Source organism: Ursus arctos, unplaced genomic scaffold, assembly GCF_023065955.2.
Source record: "Ursus arctos isolate Adak ecotype North America unplaced genomic scaffold, UrsArc2.0 scaffold_6, whole genome shotgun sequence".
Classification (NCBI taxonomy): Eukaryota; Metazoa; Chordata; class Mammalia; order Carnivora; family Ursidae; genus Ursus; species Ursus arctos.
Genome location: NW_026623078.1, coordinates 26,602,626 through 26,612,884, shown reverse-complemented (window position 1 = coordinate 26,612,884; position 10,259 = coordinate 26,602,626). Strand labels below are relative to the sequence as shown.

The window sequence follows — 10,259 nt, the reverse complement described above, 5'->3', positions numbered from 1 at the left end:
ACTTATATATAATCACCGCTCACAAAGTGTGGCTGTTGTATTAGAAGGGCTTTGTCACAGGCTGTGGCAAAACTAGCTCTTCTCCAATCTTTGGTACATATATGAACTGTATTTACCCAACCTTATGGTGAATTTCACTATGGAGCTTTTGATTGTCTTTCTTGCCAGCAAACCTTAGATCAGACCATGAGAACCACTGTGGTGGAAAGTCCAGGGTAATATGGAACTATCAAAGAATAGGTGTTCCAGGTCTTAATCTTTTTCTTCTAGAATGTTGTTTGAGTGTTATTAAGATTTGTCTAATTCCCCTTCCCATTATCAAGCCTGTAGATTTAAAGGTGTTGGAAGAGGTGGTCTCCACTAAGCCATAAATGATCCGGAAACACTATTCAAATTGTCATAACCAAGAGGGAACATTCAAGAGTTGGGGAAGAAACAAAGAAAATCTGCTCCGAGGTAGATTTTTATATCCACCTAAGCAAAGAACAAGCTCGCAGCACCTTCGCAAAAAATAAAATAAAATAAAATAAATAAAAATAGAATGTAAGCTCTCCTTTCTAATAACATTTACTGCTATAGAGACAAAAAACTAAATAAAAGTAGTATTAATGATAAAACTTAAATTATTAATGATGGGAATTGCTCTACTTATCATCCTTTATTCATTAGAGATTTAAAAAAATCTTTCTTTAGGGGCGCCTGGGTGGCACAGCGGTTAAGCGCCTGCCTTCGGCTCAGGGCGTGATCCTGGCGTTCTGGGATCGAGTCCCACATCAGGCTCCTCCGTTATGAGCCTGCTTCTTCCTCTCCCACTCCCCCTGCTTGTGTTCCCTCTCTCACTGGCTGTCTCTATCTCTGTTGAATAAATAAATGAAATCTTTAAAAAAAAAATAAAAACGTATGCAACTGTTTAAAAAAAAAATCTTTCTTTAATACCTTTAATGAGATGCTTATAAATTTTTCTTTTGCAAACAATACACATATTATTATTATTTTTTTTTAATAATGATTTTTTATTATATTATGTTAGTCACCATACAGTACATCCCCGGTTTTCGATGTAAGGCTCGATGATTCATTAGTTGACAATACACATATTAAAACATATTTTTTTTCTGTGTCGAGTCCTATATATAAATGTTCAATGGTTTTCAGATTTTGTGATTCTGGAGTGCTCATATATCTCTCCATTTCCCATTTTTCATTCCTTGCACCACTTCTAATCTCCCTGGGCTTTGCCTCTATCAGCTTGCTTAAACAGCTACCTCCTAACCCCATATAAGCCGTTGGACTTAAGTGCAAGACTTTTTCTTATTTTCTTTTATATATCCTAAGTTTTCATGTAAAATCTCTACTCCTCTACCACATAATTTATCATTTTTCAAACTTTGGTTCTCTCTTTTTGGAATTATAACCAGTAGAAGAAACATGAAATTCTAGCAATTTGCCTATACTGGAACATAACTTCTTGTGAATGTCAAAAAAAAAAAAAAAAAAAGGTAAAGAAATAAATGAATGTACACTGGTATTTCACAAAGAAGGAATTTTTAAACACATACGGGTTCTTTCTCTGCTTTGTGTGCATATTGTTCATTTTGCGTGAAATACTCTTTCCTATTCTGTCTACCTGGCAAAATAAAAACCGGCTTATATATGAGTACTTTTTTGAAGCTTCCCTCACAGTCTCTGTTTCCTTGGCTCTCTTCATGAACCATCTCTGATTGTGTAGAAGTTATTATGATCGCAGCTACCTCTTACATCACTTATTTATTTTTACTTGTCTTTGGGATTTTACTTGACTCTGGGATTCTTTTTTTTTTTTTTAGATTTATTTATTTATTTATTTATTTATTTATTTATTTAACAGAGACAGCCTTCGAGAGAGGGAACACAAGCAGGGGGAGTGGGAGAGGAAGAAGCAGGCTCCTAGCAGAGGAGCCTGATGTGGGGCTCGATCCCAGAACGCCGGGATCACGCCCTGAACCGAAGGCAGACGCTTAACGACTGCGCCACCCAGGCGCCCCTCAGATTCAGCTTCATTGTGAATTAACCATCTATCAAGAATGAACATCAAAAGAATAGAAAAAGATGAAGGAGCCCATCAAAAAAAAAAAAAGTTCCCTGGCAAGTGGGAGGGAGAGCATGAGGTTAAGAGTCCTGTTAGGGAAGGAAATGTCCTGGTCTGCCATTTTTGTCAATGATTCAAACACTGAAGATTCGTAGATTGAAGATGAAGCATTTCTTGAGCTCCTCCGGATATTTCCTAAAAAGTTCCACTGCTCTCTCGCAAGAGATAGTGGGTGTGTAGTACCGATCCAGAATACTGAGAGTCAAAAAGGCACCATAGCCATGGGCTGGCTGCAAAAGGGGCCTTGGCCAATACTGCCAGGTAGTCCATGTAGTAGAGAGCTGGGCCCTCGTGCTCATCGTAGCCGGCCAGGAGGAGGTTAACATGATATGGCGTCCGACTCCGAAGATAGTCACGTGTCGGCGTGGGAAATTAGCTGCTGCTGTGGGAGACCATTCATAATGATTTTGCCCTTTATAAAAGGGCTCATTTTGCTGAATATATTCTGCAAACTGTACTGTGTCTCCAGGCTCTCCAACACAGAGGAGAAAGATTTCTCCATTCCTCTTAAACATCTTGTCATATCGTCCTTCATCTGGACAGCACTGCTAGCGACCACCTGGTTGGAGGCGAGAAGGACTTAGTCGGGGCCCGGGATGAGGTGCTCCATAGTGGCGGGAGGCCAAGAAGACTGAGCGTGGGACTCGCCGGCTTCTCAGCCTCACGAGTGAGACATGACAAGGGACACTTTGATGCTCAAGAATTGCCTGAGGGGATTTGCGTTTATCTTTTTCAGGTGTTAATGCATTCCTGTACCTAGAAGTAGATTTGTGTGTATCATGGCTCTTGTCTGCTCCCGCCTAGCTGTGTAGCATGGCTTGCCTGCTCTTTCAAAGGGAGGATGGACCGCAGCAGGAGAATTAGAAGCTAAGAAACTGACAACACATGCTTGTCTTTCAGTGGGATTCTAATCCCTTAAAAAACAAACCTGGGCTTCATCCTTATGATAATTCTCTACATGAGCCATGGGCCACAAGGTGCAATCCTACAACCCTCTTTAGTTTTGATGAGACAGCGCCATGTGTTCCATGGCAAGATTCAGGAGAGTCTTGCTTGGCTGTTAAATGTATTCTAACTAAATGATAGAATTTTATAACTGAAAACAATGTTTATATCATTAAACTGACTTTCTCATTTGATAAATGAGTAACCAGAAATCTAAAACTGTTTAATGACTGGCATGAGATTGTAGAAATGGAACCAAGTTCGGTGCTCTTCCCACTATACCAAGCTGACTTTATCATGTAAGCTTTTATTTCCCTATAAACACTGACAAAGGCTATATTCTTTAGAAGCTAGTATCTGAATTTATTATTCCGATTATGGTCAACATTTTACTTTCCCCCTATGTAGGCAGAACAATGCCACCTGAAGATGTCCATACTCAAATCCTTAGAATCTGCAATTGTTACCTTATAAGGCCAAAGCATCTTTGCAGATGGAATTAAAGTTATAAACCTTAAGATACAGAGCTTATTGGGTGGACCCAATGTTATCCATCACACGGGCCTTTAAAAATGTAAAAGAAGGGCAGAAGAGTAAGTCTGAGAGATGAGATAGAAAAGGAGAAACGAGACATTTGAAACCCCAGAAGGGTACCATTGCCGGCTTTGCAGATGAAGGGAGAAAGCCACGAGCTAAGGTATGCAGGTGGTCTCTAGAAGTTTGTAAAGGCAAGGAAACAGATTCTCCTGCAAGCCTCTAGAAAGAACACAGCCCTGCTAACATGTGAGGCATGAAGCAAAGAAACCAACCAAGCCCACAAACTTCTGGCCACCAACCTTGTCGCAATTTGTTAGAAGAGTAATAAAAAAATAATACGTTCTTCCCCATTCCCTTCATCTTCTTCATTTCCACAATCTCTTTATAATCACCATTCCCATTATCAATTGTCATCATTACCACTGTTGCTCCCTTTTATTGAGTGCCCCTTAAATAGGAGGCTCTGGGCTTAGTGCTTCAAATTCATTGTCTCTGATCTTGACAACAATCCTAGCAGGTAGACGTTATGAGCTCTTCTTGACAAATGAGGTGACTGCGTCAAACAATTTGTCATAGGCCACAAAGATAAGAAGTATAGGATCCCAGAGAGCTAGCTCTGGATGAGAAATTATTTCAATTTCATAGGTGGGCAAAAGCAATAATACTGTATTATTTATTTCCAATATAATTTCCTTATGAAAGAAAAAGACTAAAAAAAATCTTTTAAATTGATAAAGTCATGCGTGGGCAAGTGATTGTCAGCAGGGTTTAGCAGTAGAGAAAGATAAAGTATGTATTTATAGACAAGAAATTTAAGAAATGTTTTAGCCACAGATATCCAAAGGAACATAGCATTTTGCGAGACCGTATTGTGTTGGAGTCCACAACAAGCCTGGAGATGATTAAGATTACCTCCTGTGATTTTGCAGGAAGCTTTTGCTGCTTAAATGCAGAGATTTTCTAATCTCTTCATTAACTGATCTAGTATTAAGTTCAAATTACCTAAGCACTGCTATGTGTTTACACCATCCGAATTAATTGGCTGAAAATATGCATTCTGGTCTTGGAGTGTGGAAATTATTAAAAATATGCAGGGACTAGGTGCTTACCAAACACCATTTGCTGATCTATTCTAAATCTGTAGATTGCAGGGAGGCCTGCAGGCTGCGTGAGTCTGTGCTGCCACATTATGGCATCAGGTGTGACGTGCCAGTTGGAACCTAGGAACGCAGGCAGTGTTGGGGAGCTTTGAAAGGGGACCTAGTGAACATTCTAGAAATCAGGGAAAGTGTTAGAGGGAGAAAACAAAAGATAGAAAAAAGGCTCATAGAAACACACACACACATAGAAACACACACACACACAGAGTGTTAGAACAAATCTAGGGAAAAAATAGAATAAAGGGTATGGAGGTTAGGATGAGTTAGGCTAAAAGCCAAAGACATTTTAGGGTAGTTTTATTTTATGCCCCACCCCATTTTTAAAGCATGCAGTCCTTACTTCATGCAAAAATATCAAGCCAACAGCTAACTAACGTTTATTGAGCATTTACTAGCAGAAAGCCTTAATTGCCTGACCATTAGTTGACACCATTGTGAGCAAAACAGCTGGGATCTGGTTTTAATTGTTCCCTGACACCTGTTTATTTTCAACTGCTACACTGCAATTTTGAACACATGCAGAATGTATACTTGTGTCTGGTCAAGATGATTAAAGACTTTCATTTATGTCCTGACATCCTGAGTCTAGGCCCATGAAGAACTCAAGAAGGAAGGGAACATAGGGTCAGGCTCTTACTACCCTGGACAAGACGGTCACCTCCTTCTCTCAGATTTCTCTTGGAAATTCAGACATCCTGTTTTTTAACGTCTACATAAAATGGAGAGAAAAGCAGGGTAGAGGAGACTAAGAGTTGCCACAAATATCCATTCTTTCATTTATCTTTAGCAATACAACATCCAATGTTAATCTGGATGTCAACGTTCATAGCATTTTAGCTTTTGTAGCCCCCCTTGCTGCTAGGTTTATGTGATTTATGTGATTATGCCTGAGACAATGAAACAAAGAGGAAAGTTGTGTGGAACTTCTAAGAAGGCTTTTAGAGGGAGCTAGAACATTGGAAGGAATACCACTTTTGTCCTTCTGCCATTACTTTTTCCTGCTGCCCGGAGCAGGTGGGGTGACTGGAGCTCTAGCAGCCATTTTGTACCATGAGGCAACCTTGAGGATGAAACCCAGAAATAGGATGTTGGAGCAAAAGGCTAGGTGACTCCCTTGCTACTGGGCTTTCTACCCCTTGACTCGAGAGGAATAGATTTGATGATCACTGAGACAGTGATAAAAAAGTCAAGATAATATAATCTAACTGAGGACAATAGCTGCATGAACCTGAGTCCTCATAAAAGCAGACAGGACTGGACATGTAGGAGATTTACTGTAGTAAAAGTCAAGGTCTGTGAAGAAAAAAAAAAGAGGGAAGGGGGAAGAAGCCCTGGAAAGAGAGAGGGAAAGAGCCGGGGCAAACAGAGTCTCACTCTGCCGGGCAGTTCTACAAAGATTTTGGCCAGACCAAAGCTGTCCATCTGGGAAGCCCTGCTTCCCTCAAGCACGGGCCTTCCCCAGTATCCCTTACAGGCACGGGCCTGCGGTGTATCCCAGTATTTGGCTTGGAGCAGCGAGTGCGGTGGTAGGTTCAGAGCACAGAAACTAGGCATTTGTGTCATACTTTCCACAGAACTGGTGCATTTTCATGGCCACCGGAATGGTTCAGTTTTGATGATGTCTGTTTATGTGTAGACTCCTCTTCCTCAAAAATATTCTTAGAGACAGGAGTGGTGGCAAACTGCCCAAAAACATTTTAATTGGGACAAACCCAGAAACGGTGTCTTGGTGGCATCCTGTTACTAGTGTTCCTCAATGGTTGGGGTACCTGTTGTAGGCGGAATCCATTTTGGAGTAAGAAAGCACACTTCTGTGGTTTCTCCTAGTTTGGAAACTAAATAGGAACTCTTAACATAGATTCAGCCATAGCCAGTCCAAGGCTGGATGGTCTCACTCCTGCTACATCGAAGTCTGCCCAAGGCCGCAATTCAGAACTACCACTAAAAGCAACACACTGCCAAAAACGTCAGATCCATGAATGCACTACAAAGGCTATAAATGGAAAATGTGCTTTTCCTATTGACTTGCTTGTATAAATAGCTTAGAGATGTTTTCCAAGTGCAAATCCCTAACACTTTAAAATTTTTACTTCACCCAGTGGAAAGAAAATACTCATTAATGGAACCACAAACCTCAGCTTTTTGGCAGGAATTTTCAGCTCATTACATGGTAATTAATAGTAATCTATATGCTAAAAGAGTAAAAAAAATAACCTTTTTTCTTTGTTCCAATTTTTATATTGCTGTTCTGCCAGACAGCCAATAAAGCTAAAACAGAATCCTTTGTGTTTTTTTTTTTAAGAGGCTATAATGCAAATGAAAAAATTCATGCTTAGGCTGAAGAGATCTATACATTTTTAAGATCTTGACAAAATTTTAAATTTATTCATTTGAGAGAGAAAGAGAGAAAGAAAGAAAGCACATGTCGGGAGAGGGGCATATGGAGAGGGACAAGCCAACTCCCCATTGAGAACAGAGATCATGACCTGAGCTAAAGTCAGACACTTAACCACCGGAGCTACCCAGGTGCCCTGGTTATTATTTTTTAAATTACTAATGTCTCTACAATACATTGCAACAACTCTAGACCCAACAAATAATAAAAATAATGCCAATAGTAGCAGGAATCCAAAGTCTCTTTAAATGTACTTTTTAGATATGGCTTTATCTGGATTAGATTAATTAATCATGTGATCTCATGGGTTACATTTCATATGCTATCTGGTATCAGATATGTCAAGCTCATTATGAAATTTAAAAGCATTGTCTCTAATGATTATTCTAAACTAAGCCACACAGAATAAATAAGAGAAAAATAGCCTGTATCTTAAAAAATGTGAAATACAGAATGATTTGTTTTCATTTCTGCACTCATATTTTTGTTTTTTTGAAAAGCTGTAATAGCTTAGAAGAGAAGAGAGAAGAGATATCTCAGGAATAACTTGATTCTTGAGATCTCAGGAAATAACACTGGTGATGACGACAGTGATGAATAAGAAAATGATTAAGTAAGTAAACAGAATATAATGATAGACAGGAGGAGGATTGGTTGGGAAGGAAATAAGCTTTAAACAGTACTATGAATGTGGTATTGGGCATTGAGTTTATTGTGAATTTAAATTTTGTAGATTTGAAATGATATGATAAGCATATTAAATTTTCATTTTATGCAAAATTGAAATGATATTAATCTTCCCAAATTAAAAATTATTCAAAATATTGTGTATCTACAAAGGTTAAGAGGGTGGTAAAATGAGTTTTTGCTATTGACACGCTGTCTGGAAACAAAAATGCACGCCATCCTTTGTTAAGATTAAATTTGTTACTGTGAGAAATTTGAGTTATGCCAAGTCTTCAGAAATATGTCTCCTTCAGGCATTGTATTGTGACTGCTATCCACTGGGTTTGGGGTATGCCTGCCTGAAACACAGTTATGCCCAGTGTGGGTCCCTAAGTCCAGTGAGGGAGATGAAGAAGTACATAGATGAGCTGAATAACGTAAAATATGAAATGACTGAGGCATGCACAGACTGCCTCCAAAGTACAGAGAAGGGATACCTGATCTAACTTTAAAGGCAGGTAAGTTGTCCTAAAGCCCCTGGCGCCTGAGTTGATTCATATACAGGAGTGGAATTTAGCTTGAAAAATTGTTGACTAGATGTTCAGTAGATTGTGGAAGGAATAACAAAATTCAGGCAGAGAGAATACGATATGCAAAGTCCTGGACACACAGAAGCCTTTTGGTTGGTTTGGAACACAATGTGTAACAAGGCTAAAGAGGCAATTGGCAGCTGTATTATTCAGAGTTATGCTAAGGCATGTGAAGAAAGTAGAGATATTAGCACTTAATTCACAAACTTTAAGTGGCAGAATGACATAGCCAAATTCTATTTTATAAAAATTATTCTAAAGGCAATATGGAAAATGATTGGCAGAAAGCAGAGCAGAGGTAATATGAAACGTGATGAAGTTCAAGACTGAGGCAGTAGAAGTGGGAAAGAAAAAAGGAATTAAATTGGGTGATCTTTATGTAAAAAATGAGTAAGTTTTGGTTAACAGATTAATTTGGAGTGGGGGCAGGAAGTGCTGGGGATGATGATGAATGTATGGATACACAGAGGTAGAATAAGGGGAACTGAGTTACCCGTTGGATATGTGTGCTAAAGACGGAGAGGGATTCACTGTAATCAGTAAGTTTTTGCCCGGAGTAGTGTGCAGCAAAGGATTAACTCCACAGATCTGACTTGCCCAAACCCTGCGTACTTCAAAGGAAAGTTTAGCTCTTGTACATCTTCTGAAAGATAACCTCTAAGCCCTTGGAATATCTTGCCTGTTAAGAGTATCTTTGTTTAGCTGAGGCCTTGGGTCATGCTAGATAGTTTATGCTAACAATGTGATTTATGATGGGGGCCTAGGGACATGCAGTATCAGCATCAAGAACAAGACAAGAGTGCCCACTCTTCAGCACTCCTATTCAACATAGGACTAGAAATCCTAACTAGAGCAATCAGGCAAGAAAAAGAAATAAAAGGCATCAGAATTGAAAAGTGAGAAGTAAAATTGTCCTTATTTGCAGATGACATAATTTTATATATAGAAAATCCTAAAGACTCAAAAAACTGTAAGATCTAACCAAAGAATTCACTAAATTGAAGGATACGAAATTAACATACAAAAATCAGTAATGTTGCTATACACTAAAAACGAATTTTCTGAAAAAGAAATAAAGAAATTGATTCCATTTACAATAGCATCAAAAACAATAAAGTACTTAGGAAGAAATTTCATTAAGGAAGTGAAATATTTCTACTCTGAAAACTATGAGACATTGATGAAAGAAATTGAAGATTTCCATTGCCAAACAAATTGAAATGTATCCTTTGTTCATGGATTAGAATAATTAATATTGTTAAAGTGTCATTACTAACAAAGCCATTATAGATTTAATGAAATTCCAGTCAAGTTTCCAATGACATCTGTTATAGAGGTAGAAAAAACACTCTTAAAATTTATATAAAACCATATGACTCCATTCTGAGATAGAAGAACAAAATAGGAAGACCCCATACTTCCTGATTTCAAGCTATCCTCTAAAGCTATAGTCATCAAAATAGTGTGTTACTGGCATAAAAAAAAAGACATATAGACCAGTGAAATAGAATTAAAAGCCCAGAAATAAAACCAAGCATATACAGTCAATTAAAATTTGACAAGGGATCCAAGAATACTCAATAGACAAAAGACAATCTCTTCCATAAGTGCCGCTGGGATAATTGGATATTAATATGTGAAAGAATGAAAGTGGTTCCATATCTTATACCACTTACAAAAGCTAACTCAAAATTGATTAAAGAGTTAAATTAAGACCTGAAACCATGAAACCCCCAAAAGAAAACAGAAACAAAGCTCCTGGACATGAATCTTGGTGATGATTTTTTGGGTATGACATCTAAAGAACAAACAACAAAACAAAAAAATAAACAAGTGGG

The 10,259-nt window shown here is 38.4% G+C and overlaps 1 pseudogene; it reads right to left on the bottom strand.

Annotated features, from left to right (window-relative positions):
• Window positions 1-2,160: 2,160 nt before the first annotated feature.
• Window positions 2,161-2,738, bottom strand: LOC113252622 (proteasome subunit beta type-2-like; annotated as a pseudogene).
• Window positions 2,739-10,259: the final 7,521 nt, after the last annotated feature.